Here is a 23,020-nt window from a genome sequence, read left to right on the forward strand (position 1 = left end):
TGACAGGGGGCCTAAGGAGGGGGTTAATTGTCTGGAACAACTGGTTAGGGTGATGGGCTTGGGCGTCAATAAGGGTGGAGAAATAATAATAATAATAATAATGCAGAGTTAAAGCGTGCAAGGATAAACTTGAAGTGGATGAAGTTGGCCTGATATTTAGATTTCTGCCAGCAGAGCTCTGCGGCTCGAGCACAGGAGTGAAAGAGGTGAGGTGGACTGTGCAGATGATCCAGGGCTGTGGTTTAGTGATATAACATCAATGAAGGGATATCCCGGCTACCCGACTTGTCAGCTGTGTGACTTTGGGCAAGTCACTTAACTTCTCTGTGCCTCAGTTGCCTCATCTGTAAAATGGGGATTAAGGCTGCGAGCCTCATGAGCCCCACGTGGGCCAACCTGATTACCTTGTGTGTACCTAATCACTTAGAACAGCGCTTGGCACATAGTAAGTGCTAAACAAATACCATCATCATTATTATATTTATTATAGGGGAGTGAGTGAGTTGACTTCAATAGAGAAGGTGGTGTTAAGAGCATCTATTTGATCATCAAGGGAGGGTAGTTCGGGTGTGGAGACTAAGTGGGGCATGATGAGTTGAGAAAATTGGTTGGTGTCAAAAGATTGGCGGTCTCTATGGGAGAATAGTGTAGATTTACAAGGAGGAAGTGTGTGGGTGAGGAGGTTATGGTCAGATAGAGGGATTTCAGAGTTGGTGAGGGTAGAGATTGTGCAGTGGTTAGAGATAATGAGATCAAGTGTGTGTCCAAGTTGGTAAGTGGACGAGGTGGTGTGGAGCAGGAGGTCAGTGGAGTTGAGGAGTGATAGAAGGCAGTCAGCAGAAGGATCATCAGGAACATCTGTGTGGATATTGAAGTCCCCAAGGATCAATGTAGGCATGGAGAAGGAGAGAAGGAATGTGAGAAAGAGATCAAAATTGTTAAAGAAGTTGGAAACGGGACCTGCGGGGTGGGGGGTTGTAGATGACAGTTGCTAGAATCTGGAGTGGGTGGTAGAGGCAAATGATATGGACTTCAAAGGAAGGGAAAGAAAGGGATGGGGGAGGTGGAATGGTGCGAAAGCATCATTGGGGTGCGAGAAGGAAGCCAACATCTCCTCCTTTTCCAGTGAGTCTGGGGGAGTGGGAGAAAATGAGGCCCACTCTGGAGAGAGCAGCAGGGATGACCATGTTGCATGGGAAGAGCTAGGCTTCAGTGATGGCGAGGAGAATGAGTGACTGAGACAGGATCAGGTTAAGGGTGAAGGGAAGCTTCCCCATGATGAAGCGGGGGTTCCACAGGCCACTCTTGGCTGAAGCTGTGGAGGGGGGGGTAGTGAGGGAAGGGACAGCATGAAGGGTGTGGAGGGTTTGGATGGGAGTGCGTTGATGGGGCCGATGCGGGCGGTAGGGGGTTAGGGGTAGTGCTGGGACAGGATTACAGCGATGAGGTGGAGAGGAGGAGTGGGGGCAGTGCAAGGGGAGGGGAGAAATTGGGTGGCAATGGGGGCAGGGGAGGTGTGATGGGAGAGAAGGTTTCCAAGCACTCAGTACAGTGCTCTGCATACAGTAAGTGCTCAGTAAGCACCATTACTTGATTGAAAAATAAGCTTTAAGCATTCTATCCACCATTTATACATGATTTTAAAATTCACAGCAAAATTAACATCGACTAGAAATAGATCAAAACCATAAACTAATCTTTGGATCAAATGAAAATAATTTTAAAGCTTGATTGCATTTGAATTGACCATTTCCTTTCATTTTTCTTCTTCATTACAGTAATCCAAATGACAGTAGAAAGGCTGCACTCAAAATGAATTAAACATAATTTCCTCATCCAAATAAAGACATATCATGTTCACTGGCTTGTTGGAGGGGAGTCCTGTGCAGAGGAACAGAGGAAAGGTTTTTCAAATGTAGTACCCAGCTGTCCCAAACCCCAAAAAGATGAGGTTTACTAGGAGATTCAGTCTATGAAGCAAGCGTCAATGAACAGAGTATATTTTCATGGAATGTGGCTCTAGGTTTAAATCTGAAAATTTTGCATGGCTCTGCTTAGAACAGTGCATGGCACATTGTAAGTGCTTAACAAAATACCATTATTATTATTATTATCCTTGTAAACAATATTTGCTGAATGTCTTCTTGCTTTTGGGGTTGTGGGTGGGCTTACAAAGCAATTGGATATGCTACCCATCTGAGAAATACAGAATATCAGCATTCATCTAATAAGTCGCAACTAAAGGTTTACATATAAGGTCAGATGTTGTGTCCAAAATGGAAAATACATTCAGAAATCCCCTCATTTTTGTGTTTTTTGATGATATTGAATTTTGATGCTGGTACTTATTATAACACTTGCTCCCCTCAACATAGCAATCTGGTTTTGCAACCCATGCAATCTACCTTGGCTCATACACCTAACTCTCTAGTGTTTCCTCTCCCCTACAAACTTTAAAGTATTGTGACTTGAATAGTGAGATTAAAAACCCATTTCCAGCCAGGGCCAGAATTAAAAAGAGGCTCCTGGGGTTTAAGTCCAAGACCTTGGGTTCACAGGGGCTTTGTTCCACCCCTAAATTACATCCCTTTTAACTAAGCTTGAAGCATTGTGTAGATGGTGTCCCTAAAAGGATCACCAGGAGGCAGCCCATGGTGTTGTGTCTGGCTCTTAAAGGGGGCGCTGACCTTGAATTTGCAGGGAATGGGGTAGTATGAAAGAGGAGCCCACATACTGGGGCTTAAGCCTGTTCCTTTAAAATTCTCAACGGTGGAAGGGATGATTATCACAGATACTCATCACCAGTGTTCATCACCTGTCTCCTAGATTTCATGTCAGTGTCTATAGGAAAAAGTTGGTTTCTTGGTTGGGAGAGGTCATACAATTGATAGTAAATAAACCAGCGTTTGATGGTGTTGAGGCAGTTCAGGGATAGCAGGTGGAGAACTGGAAGTCTCAGGTGAACAGAGATGATTCATATAAGTGGTTATGTGTTTACTCATCAAGGTGCCACCCTGCTAGGTGGTGTCGTAATGACTGTGGGAAAGAGGAAGACTCCCTGCCCACCCCTCTTTCTCCCCTATCCCAGCATGGACATAGAAGGGGAAGGAGAGACACTTCGTGAAATGCTCCTTGGTCACTGTGAGGGTGCTCTTGGCTCTTGAAGCCTGTGGGGTGGCCAGGCTGGCTGAACTGAACTATGCTGTCACTGCACTGTGTTGGGTGCCCAGCGTAAGGTGTGATACCATAGACATAAAGGCAATATTTTTTTTTGCTTTCCACTTTCATCCCTAATGACAATAATGGAGTTTCCCATCATGAGCAACATTCATTCATTCAGTCATATTTATTGAGCACTTACTCTGTGCAGAGCACTGTACTAAGCACTTGGGAGAGTACAGTGCAGAAATAGACACATTCACTGCCCACAATGAGCTTACATTCTGGGGGGGGGACAGACATTAATATAAAAACAATAAATTACAGATACGTACATAAGTGCTATGGGTCTGGGAGCAGGGAAGAACAAAGGGAGCAAGTCAGGGTGACACAGAAGGGAGTGAGAGAAGAGGAAAGGAGGGGCTTAGTCAGGGAAGGCCTCCTGGAAGAGATGGGCCTTCAATAAGGCTTTAAAGTGAGGGAGAGTTATTGTCTGTCGGATTTGAGGAGGAGGACGTTCCAGGCCAGAGGCAGAATGTCGGGAGAGGGGTCGACGGCGAGATAGGTGAGATTGAGGCATGGTGAGAAGGTTAGCACTAGAGGAGCAAAGTGTGCAGGCTGGGTTGTAGTAGGAGAGTAGCAAGGTGAGGTAAGAGGAAGCAAGGTGAAGGAGTGCTTTAAAGCCAATGTTGAGGAGTTTTTGTTTGATACAGAGGTAGATAGGCAACCACTGGAGTTTCTGAGGAGGGTGGTGACATGTCCTGAATGTGTTTGTAGAGAAATGATGCGGGCAGCAAAGTGAAGTATGGAGTTCAGTGGGGAGAGACAGGAGGCTGGGATGTCAGCAAGGAGGCTGATGCAGTAATCTAAGCACGATAGGATGAGTGATTGTATTAACTTGGTAGCAGTTTGGATGGAGAAGAAAGGGTGGATTTTAGCGATGTTGTTAAGGTGGGACCGATAGAATTTAGTGATGGATTGAATATATGGGTTCAGTGAGAGAGAGGAGTCAAGGATAACAGTAAGGTTAGGGGCTTGTGAGACAGGAAGAATGGTGTTGCCATCTACAGTGGTAGAAAAGTCAGGGGGAGGACAGCAACAATCAAGCCTTGGTTCAGTCAAAAAATTTCGTGATCAAGAGCCTATGCAAAGAGATTGGTTTTAGTGCACGTGGTTCATGTAGTGCCATTCACCCCCTCTTATCAATCCCAAGAGCTTTCCTGTTACATTCTAGAGGGCAAAAAGTGAGTAAATAGGTAGGGGTGTGGTATGTTGTGAAGTGCATGCAGGAATTTTACATACAAACCCATGAATAGCCTAAGTAGCCACGGTCTAGTGTCAGTGCTGGGCCATAGACTATTGGGCCATAGACTGACAATTGGTAGGGTAGCCACTTCATTAGCTACTGCGATCTTCACCACCCATTGTGGGAAACTGTATTTCATTTGCTGTTCTTTCACCTACTAAGAGTGCTAGCTAGAGTGTATCAGGATTTCAGTTTTGTTTATAGGTTCCTGAAACCTCCAAATCTTTAGAGATCCAACACTTACTATTTGACAGAGTCAAAAAGACCCTATTTTCAAAAATTAGGTGGGGACATAATATTTACCAGTACACTTATTAAACTCTTTGCAGGCACAGGCAGCCACTAGAGCTATTAATTACTGTTTAATTTTTAAATTGCTAGCACCTGCAAAAACCTCCCCCAGTAGGAAAGTCAGCCAGTTAAGTCCCTTGGTAATTGAAGTTTGGGTTTTCTTCTATGAATTTGTAAATAATTAAAATTCTGAGCTCTTCAAAGGGTTTAATGAAATGGTATAGGGGAAATGCTTTGTGTTGGCAGGAGAAAAAATGCTGGATAAAGACAAAGCACTAACATATCATGGTAATTATTAACTGGCTGTGGAAAAATTTGAACAAACCCCTACAAAACTCAGAATAGAGTAGAAGGAGGTTGCACTCTTGTTAAACTCCAAGTCTTTTCTGATGTCAAGAGATCATGACTATTTTCTCTATATTGTATTGTATATTGTACTTTATGTATTGTGCTGTTCCAAGCACTAAGTGCAGTAATGACAACAATGATAATATTTACTAAGCACTTAGTACATTGCTTGGCACATTGTAAGTCTGGGGTTGATACAAGATAATCAGGTCAGGTGCTGTTCTTGTACCACATGGGGCTTTACTGTCTGAGGAGAAGGAAGAACAGCTATTTAATCCCCATTTTACAGATGAGGAAACTGAGGCACAGAGCAGTTAAATGACTTGTCCAAGGTCTCACAGCAGGAAGTGGTGGAGCCAGACCTAGAGCCCAGGTTCTTTGACGTCCAGGCCGATGTTCTTTCAATCAGTCCATGAATGGTATTGATTGATCACTTACTATACTAAGTGCTAGGTCACACTGTTTCCATGCTGCATACAGGAAGTGCTCAGTTATTTGATTGTTTGGTTTCCATCTCTTTATGCAATGCTTTATACAATGTTTCAGTTGGAATAAATGTCTATATTTTTAGTCTTCCCATATTAGTGGACCACTACTGGTAAGGCAGAGATGAATACTGTCACTGAATTCTGCTACCTAGCCAACACACTCTATTAATTCAAAGATAAAATCAAATAAGGGCAGTGTGGATTATTTGGGAGACTGACAGAGTGTGTCAGTCTGACAGAGGGAATCAAATTTCATTCAAAACTGAAGGTCTATAAGGTAATGAAGCATTCAACCTTTCATAAGACTGGACAGTTGTGTTCATCACAATCACATCAACTTTCAGAGCAGTTATATCATTGCTCCCCTAATGCCATACTTAACAAATGTCATACTTGTTAAAATTCCAGCTAGGAGGTCCAAAATTCATTCATTCAATCGTATTTATTGAGTGCTTACTGTGAATCATAGCTTATCACATCACACTTTGGCTGATTGGAACAGTGAAGAAAATGGAAGACAGCAGGCAACTCTGATTTCTCTATTTTATAGTATCAAATGAATTTGATTCAGTATGTGAATTTCCTTACCGTCAGCTTAAAGCAAGTATGGAATACATATCTCCATGGGCTCCTAAAGCAAGGAGCTACTTGTAAATATTTAATCAATATATATAATCTTCATTCATCATGTAATTATAGCTCAAAAGACTAGTGAAGATTCATATTTGACCACTAAAGTAAGTGTTCTATTCAGTCCTCGCCCACTGAATGTACACTGTGAAATCATCAGAATTTCAGCACTTCCTTAAATTATCTTAAAGCTTTCAGACCTTACCAGTCTGCATCACTGGAAAGCTGTAGCTATAGAGAAGCAGGCTACTATACAAGAATAAACTGGCTCCTAACCCCTGCTATTGTTGCCATGTTTCCATGAAGTGTCCAAATCACATATAGACTTAGATCTCCACATTAGCTTCCCCGAATTTCTCTGAATCATTTTTAGGTAACGGTATGAGGTGATTTTCTAGCCTTGGTGATCTTGCCTGCAGCAAAATAATTTCAATATGCTATTTCTCTTTTGACAGAAAAGGAGCTGATGAGACCATAAAATAAGTTTCTGCACATTACTGAAGTCTTCCTTCTCCCACTAGATATAGATATATTTTCTAATTGTCTCTAGGCAGACTAATCAGAAAGCCTATGGAAATCATCCCTCAGGCCCATATTCTGACATAAATCTGAGCAAAGATCAGTCTTATTCTAAATCATTGTGACTTACTCTATTGTACTGATAGAAGAGAGCTGGCCAAACTGGTGGCAAGAATCAAACGTTTCTACTGAAATTATTGGAATTACCAACAATGAGAATACATTTTTTATTCTGGTTTAATTTGAGGGAACCTCAAGTGTGCTTATTCTTGGTATACAGTGTTGGTTTTCCTATAAGAAAGGCAGAAAGAGTCAACTTGTAGGTCTGAATGTGGATGGGAGAGTGGGAAGAAGGAACAGGTGATGAGATTCCTCAGTAATGCTGGTATCAGAGATCTGAGCTCATTTCTCTGATCAGTTATTCATTGCTTACCTGTGCAAGAAGTCTCCTTCAAATATATCTTCCCTTCCATTTAATATTTTTGTCTCTGTTCTCCTGAAGACATTTTTTAATGGTTTTTGTTAAGCACTTACTATGTGCCAAGCAGTATAGTAAGTGCTGGGATAGATACAAGGTTGGACAGTCCATGCCCCACATTTACAGAGGGGCAACTGTAACTGAAGCACAGAGAAGTTAAGTAATTTGCCCTTGGTCACACAGCAGACAAGTGGCAGAGTTGGGATTAGAACCCAGGTCAGTCTGACTCCCATGCCTGTTCTCTATCCACTAGCCCATGCTGTGTTCAGCTTCTACTGCATTTATACATGTGTGTGTATTTATATAGATGTACATATGTATGTGTATGCCTGTGTATGATTGTAAAATAATCAGGGTTGGAAGAAGACATTACTAATGGTGAGATTTGTGTCAGCATATGCACATTAAGCTGATAAGACCAAGGGATTATTCATTTATTATTTATTAATCATATTTATTGAGTGCTTACTGTGTGCAAAGCACTGTACTTAACACTTGGGAGAGTACAATATAATATCACACACATTCGCTGCCACAACGAGCTCACAGTCTAGAGGGAGAGAAAGACATTAATATAAATAAATAGATATATAAACTACAGATATATACATATGCACCATGAGGAAGGGAAAGAGGATGAATGAAGGAGCAATTATGGGTGGTGTAGAAAGGATAAGACAGTCCCTTCCACATGGTGTATATTTAAAAGATATCCTTCATGCATTCTTTATTTACATTGTTGTAAGATTCTCAAGAACAAGGATGATGTATTTTATTTTTTGAGTGTTCCTGAGTACTAGTTCAGATATTTCCACTAGTAGGTGCTCAGTAAATGCTTTTGATGATGACTAATTTCACATTTTCCCCTCCCTCAACCGCACCATATTTTTGACCCCGTCAACTTGGTCCTTGAACTGTAACCATTGGATCCTTAGTCTTCTTGTCATCTCCCAGATCCTCCCAACCTTCTTATAGTAACTCCTCATATCAAAATTACATTATCATTAAGAAAGAGCATTTCTCTAGGTCCCTCCACCTTGCCAGTGAATTTCTGCTACTCTCGAGATTATCTGTGTCCTCTCAGGTGTCTACATGAATTTAACCATGGCACACTTTTCTCTCATTGGGTTGTTGGGTGGTACCAGGAAAAATGGGGATGGGCTGTCATTCTTGCAGTGTCAACAAGGAATGTGGTCTGGGTTTGGCTGTTGATCTGGACTTCACTACTCGTTGAAGGAAGATCATTTTTGCCTTATTGATTTTCCTGGCTCATTGAGTTGTGTTCACCTGAACATTAGAGATCGCTTCATTTCTTTTCGATTTATTTTCTTACCTGCTCAGCACTTCTATGGGCTGGTGCTTCTCACATATCTTGATTGCTCACTAAAACTGAATGTGACATTACAGTGTTGTCATTCCTGTGTACACCTGAACTCTAGAATAAAAAGAAAGAGATCCATATGTATTGTGCTCCTAAAGATGCGGTGTGGTGTATATTAAGTGGCTTTTAACATTCCTTTGGAGAAATACCAAGTTGAGCACAATATTCTTGTTTAATACTGGACAAGCAGACTGTTTTTATGAGTTCTTTGGGGAAAATGAAATGGGAGAACAAGACATCCTAAGAGGCCACAAGATAGTGGAAGAAGTAACAAAGCCTTCTGAAGCCTTCTGATGTGACAGCATTTCTGCCTCTCTTAGGATACCTGTAGCAAATGGATTCCTTGGTGAGAGAAGTTCAATTGATTTCTAGAGTGAGTAGAATGAATAATTGACAAGAAGAGTATATGTGAAAAATTGATGTTTTTCCTTTGGAGATAATTAAAATATTCTGGATAAATACTATGTACACAGATGTGCTTCATATTTTGGAAGGGGATTATTTGTTATCCGGAAGAGAATTTAAATGCCTGAACCAGTATTTTCCAAACTCCAGAGGGCATTTGTGGCCCAAGAATTATTTATACTACCCATTCAATCTTCTGTGCTGGGGATTCTGATCCCTGCTCTGTACTTCTCTGGTGTAGGGAATCTGGATGCATTACAATAGGTGTGTGAGATGGAATAAAATAGGAAAAAAAAATCAAGTTGACAATTTAAAGGGAGAAATAATCACATTTTAATTTGAAAATTGCCTGGAAATAGTTGGCAGCGTATGTATAGAGACATGCAAATCTTATGAAAATATTTGGCTTTCTCGATTATTTCATCATTCACCTGAATGTGGCCGTTAGAGCCCAAAACTTAAACCTGCAATTCCTGCCCATGAAAAAGACAAGTCTTGAGGTAACAAGCACCCTCTGAGGTTTTAACAATTTGGCAAGTTTGTCTGATGAGGATTTCCATCGAAAAAAGCACTTAAACCTTCATGTCAACCCCCAAACAGCCAGTTAACAAGATACAAAGTCATCTCCGATCAGTGCCCACTGAAGAGTTAAGGCAGTTGATAAAGTAAACTCTGTGTTGTGTTGGATACTAGCTGTAATGGACTGTTTGACAAATGTGACTAACAACAAGGCCTTTAAACCTTAAACCATTGTGAGAGGTTAAAAAAAGGAATATTTTTTAGTCTATTTGCCCTTTAACATGAAGGATTGTAATTTTCAATTTCCACAAATGTCCAGGAGGATTATCTTTTGATAAAGAAAATCTTATAGCCTATGCTAAAGTGTTTGTGCAAGAATACATAATACTAACAATAGTAATTGTATTTAAGTGCTTACTGTGTACAAAGTATTAAGCTAAACACTGGGTTGGATACAGGATAATCTGATCAGACACAATCCTGTCTCACATGGGCCCCCCTCTGAGTGGGAGGGAGGACAGGTATTTAATTTCCATCTTGCAGGAGAGGAAACTGAGGCACAGAGAAGTCAAATGACTTGTTTAAGGTCACGCAGCTGGCAAGTGGCAGAGTCAGGATTAGAACCTAGGTCCTCTGACTTCCAGGCCCGTGGTCTTTCCACTAGGCCACAGTGCTTCAATCAGTAAATCAACGGTATTTATTGAGCACTTACTGTGTACAGAGCATTGAACTAAGCACTTGGGAGAGTACAGTATAACAGAGTTGATAGGCACATTCCTTACCCACAACAAGCTTACAGAGAAGCAGCTTGGTTTAGTGAACAGAGCAGGGCCAAGGAGTTGGAAGGTCATGGGTTCTAATCCTGACTCTATTTGTCTGCTGTGTGACCTTAGGTAATTCACTTCACTTCTTTGTGCCTCAGTTACCTCATCTGCAAAATGGGGGTCGAGACTGTGAGCCCCACGTGGAATTGGGACTGTGTCCAACCCAATTTGTTCGTATCCACCCCAGTGCTTAATACAGTGCCTGGAACATAGTAAGTGCTTAACAAATACCATTATTATTAATAATAATAATAATAATAATACAATATATTATATATGTGTACATAAGTTCTATGGAGCTGAGGGATGAGTGAATAAAGGGTGCAAATCCATGTGCAAGGGTGATGCAGAAGGGAGTGGAAGCAAAGGAAATGAGGGTCTGGTCGGGGAAGACCTCTTGGAGGAAACGCGCCTTCCCTTCTATATTGTAAACTCGTTACGGGTAGTGAACTTGTTTGCTAATTCTGTTGTACTCTCCCAAGTGCTTAGTACAGTGATCTGCACATAGTAAGTGCTCAATAAATACCATTGGTCGACTGATTGTATAAGGTTTTGAAGGTAGGAAGAGTATCTGATAGATATGAAGTGGGAGGTCGTTCCAGGCCAGAGGCAGGACGTGGGCGAGAGGTTGGCGGTGAAATAGACACGATTGATATACAGTGAGTAGTTGTCATTGGAGGAGCACAGTGTGTGGGCTGGGTTACTAGAAAAGCAGCGGGGTAAGGTAGGAGTGGGCCAGGTGATTGAGTATTTTAAAGCCGATGGTAAGGAGTTTCTGTTTGATGCGGAGGTGGATGTGCAACCACTGGAGGTTTTTAAGGAATGGGGAAACATGGACTGAACATATTTGTAGAAAAATGATCTAGGAAGCAGAGTGAAGTGCTGATTGGAGTGGGGAGGCTCAGGAGGCAGAGAAGTCAGCAAGGAGGCTGATGCAGCAATCAAGGTGAGATAGGATAAGTGATTGTATTAACGTAGTAGCGGTTTGGATGGCGAGGACAGGGTGGATTTTAGTGATGTTGTGAAGGTTGAACTGATAGGATTTAGTGACTTAGTTTCATTTTTAAGGTAAAAAAATGGACTCCATACTACAACAACATTTCCAAATTAAATTTACTTGCAGCTCAATAGTTTTTTAATTTGACCAGACTACTTGTCAAGAGTGCTTTATTTATAGACTACCATTTGGGGCTCTGTCTCAGAAGGTGGTATTTGATAAGCTGTGGAAGTTGATTACTGAAGGTAAATGAGGATCATTTTGTAGGGCGATGGGAGTATTGGCTTCCTTGATCTGGGTTAATTTCATTTGGCTATTTTTCTAATTAACTAAATCTCCATTTGGTCTGTTGATTTATATGTAATGCATCATTTTTATTTGTATCAACCAGGATTTTCCCAGTTTTCCATCTCAACTAATAATTGTTCAAATTTCTATCCCCAGTGCAGGGAAATTGATCTGATTAGTTCAAGTACCTTGGTGACTTTGCTCTCCATCAACGTTGCTTTGGGTTTTTTGAATAGGTGAATTTGGATATATGAAAACACCCTCCTCTTAGAGTGTAGGCTCTTTAACAAATAAATACCATCAGGATTTCCATGTTAAAATATTTAGAACACACCTTGCCTGTTGCTTTCTGAGGAAACACAATTTAAGAAAAACTTTAATGTTTGCAGGGATTAAATTAGGGAATAAAATGCCAAATTAAATGCTGTGGACCTTCACTGCCTGCTTTTAGAGGCCAGTAGCTGCTGAAATCAGCACACCTTGCCCCCATCAGTAGTTAATTCCAAAGACAATTATTGACTTTGCACTGCTTAGATCTTTAAATGGTATGTGAAAAATAACTAATTAAAGCCACAAAGAACTGAAGTGCTGCTTTGCTCTTCAGAGAGATGAATTCTGCCCGATTTAAAACATACCTCATTTAAAGCCACATGCAAATGAAACCACTGCCACCAGTGGAACAGTATGAGTGTCTCAGAGTTGTAAATTTCCCTATCGGTCCCAGAGGTTCAACCTTTCAGCCTCAGTTCTGATTAGGAAGAGGCACTGTTCATGATGAGAGGTTATATAAACCTGTTTGATGCTGGGTCTCAGATTCTAATTCAGTGTACCTACATTGATTATCTCCTTTAGTGCTTGGATGCCTTTGCACAAGGACATGAAAATCAATCAGTCAGTTGTATTTATTGAATGCTTACTGTGTACAGAGCTCTTGGGAGAGAATATAACAGAACTGATAGATACGTTCCCTGCCCACAACGAGCTTAGTATAGAGGATGAGACCGCAAAATGCCAAATAGGTCAACCAAATATTGAGTCTCCCATCTTCTTCCCTAGTAAATGTTTTCCAGAAGATGGGAAGAATTAAAGGCCATAGGCACAGAGCAGTCATTGCTTGAATAATTTACTCGAAATCAATGTAAAGGAATCTTAACCCCTCACACTGAGTTGTTCACTGTATTGAATCCCCAGTCTTTGTTTTAAAATGATACTTGAGTATTTATTAAGTGCTTACTATGCCAAGCACTACACAAACACTAGGGTAGATATATATGTAAATATATGATGATACCTAATATAATAATTATATATTATTATAATGTATAATAATATACGTATTATATAGAATATGATATAAAATATATAATATACATTCGATAAAATGTACTATAATAGTATATTATGGTACTTGTTCAGTGCTTTCTATATGCCAAACACTTTTCTAAGTGCTGGGGTAGATACAAATTAATTAGGTTGGACACAGTGCCTGTTTCACGTGAGGCTCACAGTCTTAGGAGGGAGTCAGATTTAATCCCCATTTTAAAGATGGGGTTACTGAGGCACAGAGAAGTTAAGTGATTTGTCCAAGATCACACAGCAGACATGCGGCCGATCAGCATTAGAACCTAGGTCCTCTGACTCCCAGGCTTGTGATCTTTGTGATCACTGTGCCATGCTTTTTCTAGTCAACTCAGAAATGACTTGGGTATTGTGGCCTGTCTATCCCCCCAGCTCGTCACCCTGAATCACTTTGCTCTATTGTTTCATCATTTTCTCGTAGAAATAATGGTTTTCATCCTTTCTTGCCTTTTCCTCCATTATCCCTACTCCATTCCTTCATATTCTAAGATTGTCAGGGAAGGATCCATATCTTCTCCCCATGCTCCATGTGCTGGAATGAATCCAGGGATCACTCAATAAATGTAAAGCAATACTGATGATCATCAAAGTACTGGGATGACTGGGTAACTTTCCAAATTTATTCTATTGCCAAGAGCATCTACAGTGCTTGTGACAACAGAAAAATGAAGATTTTAAAGTTTGAAATACAGAATAATGCATTGACCTTTATTTTTTCCGATGATAAATCTCTCCCTCTTCTTCTCTTTCACCACTCCTTCTCTCTCTCTTTCTCTAACTCTCTTTCTGATTCTCTTTCTCCCTATCACTTTTTCCATGCACATCTCCTCATTGTCTCCCTCTCTTTTCATTTTTCCTGTTTGTAATAATAACCATTGGTGTCATAAATGGCCTGACTCCTGAATGACTCACCTGCTTTGCTTGCCTCTCAAGAAATGCATTCACTTTATTTGAAAGAAAACCTCATTTTTTACATAGCATCTCTTTAGGATTACAGTGACATGTTGGTTTAAAATGAATGCTTCAAGACAAAAAGTCCCTCTGTTTACTTAACTTGCAATATTTTAATATTTAACATGCTATGATGTTAAACCTGTGGAAGAAAAATATCCTAGTGTGATCCATTTGCCTAACAATTTATATTCAGCTGCAAAATTTTATTTGGTGTAATTACTCACTGACAAAAAAGGAAACTGAAATGCAAAAATACAAAATGCTATGTGTTTGCATTTTTATTTTAGAATGTGAAAGGCCCTATGTACTTGGAAGTATAGCTCATAAAAATTTGAAATCTTAGCTTAGCAAGGCACCTGTCTCTCTGAAATTACTCTAAAGCAGGGTGAAATCAAATTCAAAGAAGGGACTGCAGGGTGACCTGAATGTGCTTTACAAGATTGTTGTGCGATGTAGTCTTTAGGTTAGGGGGCAAATTTGGTGTCATTAGATCTTGGGGCCCACTCTTGAGTCTCATTATGACTTTTAAGATAGGTTATTTCACATGCCTGCACCTCAGTATCCTCATTGGCAAAGCTGGATAATAGTATGGAACTGCTTTCAAATCTACTGTAGCTCCTCTGATGAAAGGTTCTCTAGGAATGAAATGTGCTCCATAACAAGCAGCATAGTTCAGTGGAAAGAGCATGGGCTTGGGAGTAAGGTTGTGGGTTCTAATCCCGGCTCCGCCACTTATCAGCTATGTGACCCTGGGAAAGTCACTTAACTTCTCTGTGCCTCAGTTCCCTCATCTGTAAAATGGGGATTAAGACTGTGAGTCCCATGTGGGACGACCTGATTACCTTGTATCCCCTTAAGCGCTTAGAACAGTGCTTGGCATGTAGTAATTGCTCAACAAATGCCATTATTATTATTATAACCGTCTCCCATTTCACTTTAAATGAAAGGTTCATTTGTTTTTGGGCTACTGATTTGAATGAAACATAATAACATAAGCCAACCAGCATATAGGCTGACCAACATTCACTCCCATAACTAGCACACCCACAAAACTGGTGCCCCTAGAATACTTGAGTTTTCAGAACCTGTTTCTCACATCCACCCGATCTTCATTTTAAACTTGAGTTGAAGGATAAAAGGAGATTGGTATATAAGGCAGCTAGGATTGCACTGAAGCTGCTTTTTTCCATCGATGAAGGAAAGTGAAGGGGATCTTCCACCCTGTGTTAGAAAATCAACATGCATTTTCATATAAAAATCATGTTATGTCTTGTGTCATCATCATCATCATCATCATCAATCATATTTATTGAGCGCTTACTGTGTGCAGAGCACTGTACTAAGTGCTTGGGAAATACAAGTTGGCAACATATAGAGACAGTCCCTACCCAACAGTGGGCTCACAGTCTAAAAGGGGGAGACTGAGAACAAAACCAAACATACTAACAAAATAAAATAAATAGAATAGATATGTACAAGTAAAATAAATAAATAAATAGAGTAACAAATATGTGCCACAGTGGTATCCTATAATTGAAGGTTGGAACTGAGTCGACTGAATCTTCTGATCAAAACATCAGTCTAGAAAGGCGTTGTCTCTAAGACGACATCACTAAAGGTTACAAAATCTTGAAAGGTGTGGACTGGGTGAACATGATATTTCTATTCCCCCAAACCTACCACTCTTAGTTATAAACAGGTAGTGAGGTAGGTAGTAACTTCCATTTACTCCTCATCAAAGCTGAGATAGCTCTACCACAAAGTTAACCAAATAAGAATCAATCATATTTATTGAGCGCTTACTGTTTGCAGAGCATTGTACTAGGCGCTTGGGAATGTACAATACGTCTGTGTTGGTAGACACGTTCCCTGCCTACAAGGAGCTTACAAGTCTAGAAAACAAAAAAAAAAAAAACCCACAAGAAATGCCAGTACTAAAAACAATGCTCCATCCAGCCTAGTGTAGTGTTTGACGGTGGCCGTGAAGAGTAGAACGATGGTTGCCCACCTTGATATCCATCCTAATGCTTTTAACTTCTCTAACCTTCCCTCTTAAATAATCATTTTGAACCTCTCATCCATTTTGTTTATCTAAATCTTGTTTGAGTCAATTCATATATCCAGCCTACATAACTTCCTGCAGTAACAAATACCAGTAATCCACCCTCGGCGTGAAAAAGTGTTACCAGTGGAAAAGAAGAGCATGGGACTGGGTCAGGAGACCTGGATTATACTCCTAGATCTGCTACTTATCTAGTTTGTGACCTTGTGCAAGTCATTTAACATATGTTGCCGACTTGTACTTCCCAAGCGCTTAGGACAGTGCTCTGCACACCGTAAGCACTCAATAAATACGGTTGAATGAATGAATGAATCTACCCCTGTGCCTCAGTTTTCTTATCTATAACAAGGGGATTAAATACTTGTTCTCCCTCTCCCTTAGACTGTGACATTTCAGGTACAATCTCCTCTCTGATTTATTTATTTCTACCATAGAACTGAGCACATAATAAGCACTTAATAATAATAGTTATTATTATAATTATCATCATCATCATCATGGGTTTTGGGGAATAGAAATACCTTGTTCACCCCATCCACACCTTTCAAAATTTAATAACCTTCAGTGGTGTCTTCTTAGGGACAATGCCTTTCTAGACTGAAAGGTCCTAATCTTTTCAGTCAAAATAAATGATTGATATTAATTCTTTCAATTATTTTGTAATTGACACAATGCAATTAACCTGAAGGATTAATGATTGCATAAATTTTGTTTTGGCATCTTTTAGGAGGAAGTTCTTAGGAATGAGAACCGGGCACATTCATGTAAATTAGAGAGAGACTATTTTGGCCAGTCAATAATGAGGGATTTAGTGGTCCTTTGCTAGTCTTTGAATATTGATTAAGTAATCTAAATTCATTTTCATTTGACTTTCTTTAGTTTATGTTAAAAATCTGAGATTAGAAATTCTGTTCTCTATGATTATAAATTGAATAAATACGAATGAATAAATGTGATTGAATGAATGATTTTTAAGACACATTACAGTGAGGGAGTTTTGTAATATCATTTCACCCAGAAAGCTGTTTTGTTGCTTTTATGTCTCAAGAAAGTAATAGATGTCCTCTGATTTAACCATAGCACAGTCTTGTTACCAAGTCAGAATAACTGTTTATGTACCAATCATTCTGTCCACAGGTAGCAAGATGGCTCATTGATGCAGAGAAAGCTTATTGAACAAATATTCAAGATTATACATCTTTGGGTGTAAACCAAAACTGCTAACTGGACTTCCTAAGACAGCAACCAAAATTTAAGGGTCCAGTTATTAAAAACATTTTTGACATGTCTCTCTATTCTTTCACATGTTTTATGTGTGCAAGCATATGCCATCATCCCTTAGTTACTTAAATAAGAGGAATTTAAAAATCCATTAATCTGTTAGTATCCGGTCATTGTCCTGACAGTGAATATCTACCTAAGTAGTATTCCAGTCCTCCTGTAGCACTACGGACAGAACAATTTCCAAGCAGGACTTCTAACTCTGTAAATCTTTTTCTCTAGTGCTCAGGTGATTCCAATCTGTTAAACCCATTGTTTTGGCCTGAGAGTGCTTTGGGATGATAATCTATTTACAACAATTGTCCATTACCTTTCCCTCCAGCATATGTTAGGTATTGTGCTACAAAAGTGCTGGTATGATTTGTAAATGCAGAATTAGGAGTCATTTTTTAAAAAAATACTTGCAGCCAGTCTAACATGGAAATATTTGTGAAAGAATGTCTGAAGAAAAATGGAGAATGAACTGCTGTTCTTACCAGTTCCTCATGAGGGATTTACATCTGCAGTGGTAATTTTGCTCTGCACACAGTAAGCGCTTAATAAATACGATTGAATGAATGAATATGTGATTCTGAATTGAAGTAACTTTTAAGTTGTTAGCAATCTGAGCAGACTTTCTATTTCTGTGCTAACATTCATTCATTCAATCGTATTTATTGAGCGCTTGCTGTGTGCAGAGCACTGTACTAAGTGCTTGGGAAGTACAAGTTGTCAACATATAGAGACAGTCCCTACCCAACAGTGGGCTCACAGTCTAGAAGGGGGAGACAGAGAACAAAACAAAACATATTAACAAAATAAAATAGAGTAAATATGTACAAATAAAATAAATAAAGTAATAAATACATACAAACGTATATACATATATACAGGTGTTGTGGGGAGGGGAAGGAGGTAAGGCGGGGGGATGGGGAGGGGGAGGAGGTAAGGTGGGGGGATGGGGATGGGGAGGAGGAGGAGAGGAAGGAGGGGGCTCAGTCTGGGAAGGCCTCCTGGAGAAGGTGAGCTCTCAGTAGGGCCTTGAAGGGAGGAAGAGAGCTAGCTTGGCGGATGGGCAGAGGGAGGGCATTCCAGGCCAGGGGGATGACGTGGGCCAGGGGTCAACAGCGGGACAGGTGAGAACAAGGCACGGTGAGGAGATTAGCGGCAGAGGAGCAGATGGTGTGGGCTGGGCTGTAGAAGGAGAGAAGGGAGGTGAGGTAGAAGCGGGCGAGGTGATGGACAGCCTTGAAGCCGAGGGTGAGGAGTTTTTGCCTGATGCATAGGTTGATTGGTAGCCACTGGACATTTTTGAGGAGGGGAGTAACATACCCAGAGCATTTCTGGACAAAGACAATCTGGATGGATCAATCAGTATGGATTGAAGTGGGGAGAGACAGGAGGGTGGGAGATCGGAGAGGAGGCTGATACAGTAATCCTGACGGGATAGAATGAGAGCTTGAACGAGCAGGGTAGCGGTTTGGATGGAGAGGAAAGGGCAGATCTTGGCAATGTTGCGGAGCTGAGACCGGCAGGTTTTGGTGACGGCTTGGATGTGAGGGGTGAATGAGAGAGCGAAGTCGAGGATGACACCAAGGTTGCGGGCTTGTGAGACGGGAAGGATGGTAGTGCTGTCAACAGTGATGGAAAAGTCAGGGAGAGGGCAGGGTTTGGGAGGGAAAACAAGGAGTTCATTCTTGTACATGTTGAGTTTTAGGTGGCGGGCAGGCATCCAGATGGAGATGTCCTGAAGGCAGGAGGAGATGCGATCCTGGAGGGAGGGAGAGAAAGCAGGGGCAGAGATGTAGATTTGGGTGTCAAGCATAGAGATGATAGTTGAAGCCGTGGGAGCAAATGAGATCACCAAGGGAGTGAGTGTAGATCGAGAACAGAAGGGGACCAAGAACTGAACCAGGCAAGCTTGGTCTAAACATTGGTTTCCATACATTTGTCATCTATTTCTGTTGTAAAACAAATGATGTTGCAAAGAAACATAAATTAAAATAATAATGATGGCATTTGTTAAGAGCTTACTATGTGCAAAGTACTGTTCAAAATGATGCCCTTAGATGAGAGTTATAATATTTAAGTTGATGTTAACCAAACACCATTCTTATATGAGTTCTTTCCTTTATTTAATAGAATTGGCAATTGATGTTAGAAATGTGACGTTTGACATCTCAAGCCTTTCTATACCAAGCCTATTATTGTTATTTGGAGTTGGGTGTGTTTGACATGGGGTAAGGCAGCAAGATCTGGCTTCAGATCAAGGTGTGATCATTATTATTATCATTGTTGTTATTATTCAGGGAAAGCTCAGTCATGGAAGGTTTTAAAAAGCCAAATGAAATTGAATATTCTCCAACTTTTAAAATCGCCACATGTGGGAACTTGTAAGTTGCATTTATTTTTCTCCCCATGAATGTTCTTAATAATTCCACTATGTTATCGCACCTGTGGTTTTTAAAGGCCTTCTTGGTTCACTAGAGGGAAACAATTTGGAATCATGGCAGAGCAGTTGGAGAGATTTTGGGCTGCATTTGCCAGAGTTTCAGTAGTAGAGTCAAGACTAAACTTCATCTATTGACTTCCTGTTACTGTCTCTCTCAACTTCCATCTGTCCTTTAAAGTTAATCTCTCAATATGGGCCTGTCATTGCTTGAAAATGCTTGCTTCCACACTGCTGTCCACTATTCTCCAGCTCCCCATCTCCTCTTGGCACCTTCCCTTTAAAGCTATGAGCCTGCCCAAATCAATGCTCTACTGAAAAAAAAAAAGATCTTGGTTTGACTACCCCATCTACCCTCCCAACTTCCTTCTCCTGTTCTTGTCAAATGTACAGATCTATCTGAATACACTTGCTGTTTCCCATCTTTTTCTTTTTGACTCTGCTGAGTCTGTGTTTCATCCTCTTCACTACAATGAGACAAATTTTCTCTTGGTTTTTCTATAACCTCTTTTGGTCCAAATCATCTTTTAGATTTTCCATTTGAATCTGCATTGACATCTCCTGTTTTCAAACAATTTCCACCTTCTTCCCTCAAACCTTTCTCTTGCACATGCAAATGTGTCCTTCATATTCGAAGAGGTGTAGGTGTAAAGACCTGTGTGTGAGACCATCCATCCATTCTACTCTGTATACAGCAAAGGTCATTGTTTAATTTCAACCAGATGGCTAGCAAATGTCTAATTTTGCACCTCTCTCTTGGCCTTTCAATGGTCCTGAAATTTTTCTTTTTTTATGGTATTTTTAAACACATAATATGTGCCAGTCACTAGCCCGTTGTTGGGTAGGGACTGTCTCTGTTGCTGTATTGTACTTTCCAAGCACTTAGTACAGTGCTCTGCACACAGTAAGTGCTCAATAAATATAATTCAATGAATGAATACTAATCCCTGGGGTAGACACAACCTAATCAGGTTGAACACAGTCCATGTCCCACATGGGGCTCACAGCCAATCCCCATTTTACAGATGAGTTAACTGAGGCACAGATAAATTAAGTAACTTTCCTAAGGTCACACAGCTGACAAGTTAGCAGAGCCAGGATTAGAGCCCAGGTGCTCTGACTCCCATGCCTGTGCTCTTTCCACCAGGCCTCACGGCTTCTCAAGAAGAACAAATGCTTTCCCGATGATTGCTTGCCAGGCTGGTCTGTCAGTTGCTGTTATCTCCTCAACATTCCCTGCTCTATGATATTATTTGCGATGGAGCTTAAATATGGCTTTAAATGATGCATTCTAAACCCCTTGCTTGCGTCTGCTATGTTTCAGTTCACCATAGAGTGCTTGGAATTCTCTTCACTTGCCCCCTCCCAGCAAATTTGGGTTGTTATAAGCATTACCTTCATGTTGGTGAGCTGAATTCTTCCTAAGACCCCATTACTGGTGATTCTGTGTTTCTCTTTGATAATAATGATGGCATTTGTTAAGCATTTACTATGTGCCAAGCACTGTTCTAAGCACTTGGGTAGATACAAGGTAATCAGGGTGTCCCATGTGGGGCTCACAGGCTTCATCCCCATTTTACAGATGAGGGAATTGAGGCACAGAGAAGTGAAGTGACTTGCCCAAAATCATACAGCTGACAAGTGGCAGAAGCAGGATTAGAACTCATGACCTCTGACTCCCAAGCTCGGGCTCTTTCCACTAAGCCAAACTGCTTGATATTGGATGTTTCTGGGGAAACTTCTAAAAAAGTAGGATTCATAAACTGTATTCATTTCTTTGTTGGGCCCGTGTGTCTCAGCCATTTGAACACCAAACACAGCTCTTTAAAATTTTAATTTGGTATGAAGGGCAATGTCCCATTGGCATATATCTCCAAATGGACAAACTAGCCTTCTTGTTTCAGTTTTCCTCCTCCTTGTCCTTTTTTTTTTGTATCACTAGACAATGTCCTGTGTAGATAACAGTTTAAGCAACAACATTTAACTCTGTGTTGAGCCTTTTTGTGTGAATAGTTTGCCAAGTGTGGTTTGGCTCATAATCTCTGTCTTAGACTAACTGTCATCCCATAAGACTTTGTTGATTCTGGGAAGTGGCTCAATTATCTCTTTGTCTTGCGTGCATACTTCCAGAGAACAGACATCAGTGAATAGGGGGAACTTTGTGAGTGTTTCGCGGACTTTCATGTTCTCAGCCTGTTGATTGGATTTCTTAGATCAATCAGATGATCAGAATTGTTGTTGGACATCAGCTTCCATATACTTTATTGCGTTCTTAAGCATTGCTGCACTGAATAGGTTGAACTGGATCCAACATAGTATATCTTTTATGCCATCGAGTCATTTCTGACCCATAGCAGCACCACAGACACATCTCTCCCAGAACGCCCCACTCTCCATCTGCAGTCATTCTGATAGTGTATCCGTAGAGTTTCCTTCGTAAAAATATGGAAATGGTTTGCCATTGCCTCCTTCTGTTCAGTATACCTGAGTCTCCATCCTCAACTCTCTCCCATGACCCTGCTGCCCAGCACAAATGAGTTTTGACTTGTAGCAGGTTGCTTTCCACTCACTAGACACTGCCTAAGCTAGGAATGGAATGGGTATGCCTTTGCTAGACTCTTCCTCCTACAGTCGAGACTGGTAGAGTACTGGAAACTCTCCAGGTGCGACCCTGAGAGGGGAACATAGTATATAGCCATACTTTATTCTGATAGAGATGTGGAAAGAATTAATCAAGTGCCTCCAATACTGACACAGCCAGTAATCATCATCCAGTAATGTTGGCATTTTGGTAACTTCTCAGGGTAGCCAAGTATTTGCCACTTTCTGATAGTGGCAAGTGCTTTTAAAAATTCTATGAACTAAATTGAGAAATCTTGATGATATCTCTGGATCTCTTCTGTGTCTAAAATGCAGGAAAGATCATGCCTTCTCTGTCTGATCATTATGTGAAGTTGCATTGTGATTCCAGAAGTCAGTCTAGGATGCTGGCTAGGCTCTTACCAATAATGGAGAGCCATTCATGATTGAGTCATTCATGATGAGTGAGATTCTGTGAATAGTTTTCAGAATCAGCTCCCACTTTTCTTAATGAAGATGATGATAATGGTGGCATCTTTTAAATTCCCTGGCATTTTCTTAGTGGTTCATAGGTTGAAGATGAGCTTATGAAAGGGACTAGATACCACATTCCCAATCAATCAATTAGTGGTATTTATTGAGTGCTATGTGCAGAGCACTGTACTAAGTCCTTGAGAGAGTATAATGTAACAGTGCTGGTAGACATGTTCCCTATCCACAAGG

At 40.6% G+C, this 23,020-nt stretch overlaps 1 protein-coding gene and 1 non-coding gene across 5 annotated transcripts in view; one reads left to right on the forward strand and one right to left on the reverse strand.

The window, feature by feature from the left end:
* Window positions 1-23,020, forward strand: part of FHIT (fragile histidine triad diadenosine triphosphatase) — a 1,410,080-nt gene that overhangs the window by 997,432 nt on the left and 389,628 nt on the right. The window lies entirely within an intron of this gene.
* On the reverse strand, window positions 22,261-22,398 carry LOC119920536. The gene has a single exon (XR_005448275.1). It is a non-coding gene; the product is annotated as a small nucleolar RNA SNORA7 (small nucleolar RNA).

This window comes from Tachyglossus aculeatus, chromosome X1 (genome assembly GCF_015852505.1).
Source record: "Tachyglossus aculeatus isolate mTacAcu1 chromosome X1, mTacAcu1.pri, whole genome shotgun sequence".
Lineage (NCBI taxonomy): Eukaryota > Metazoa > Chordata > Mammalia > Monotremata > Tachyglossidae > Tachyglossus > Tachyglossus aculeatus.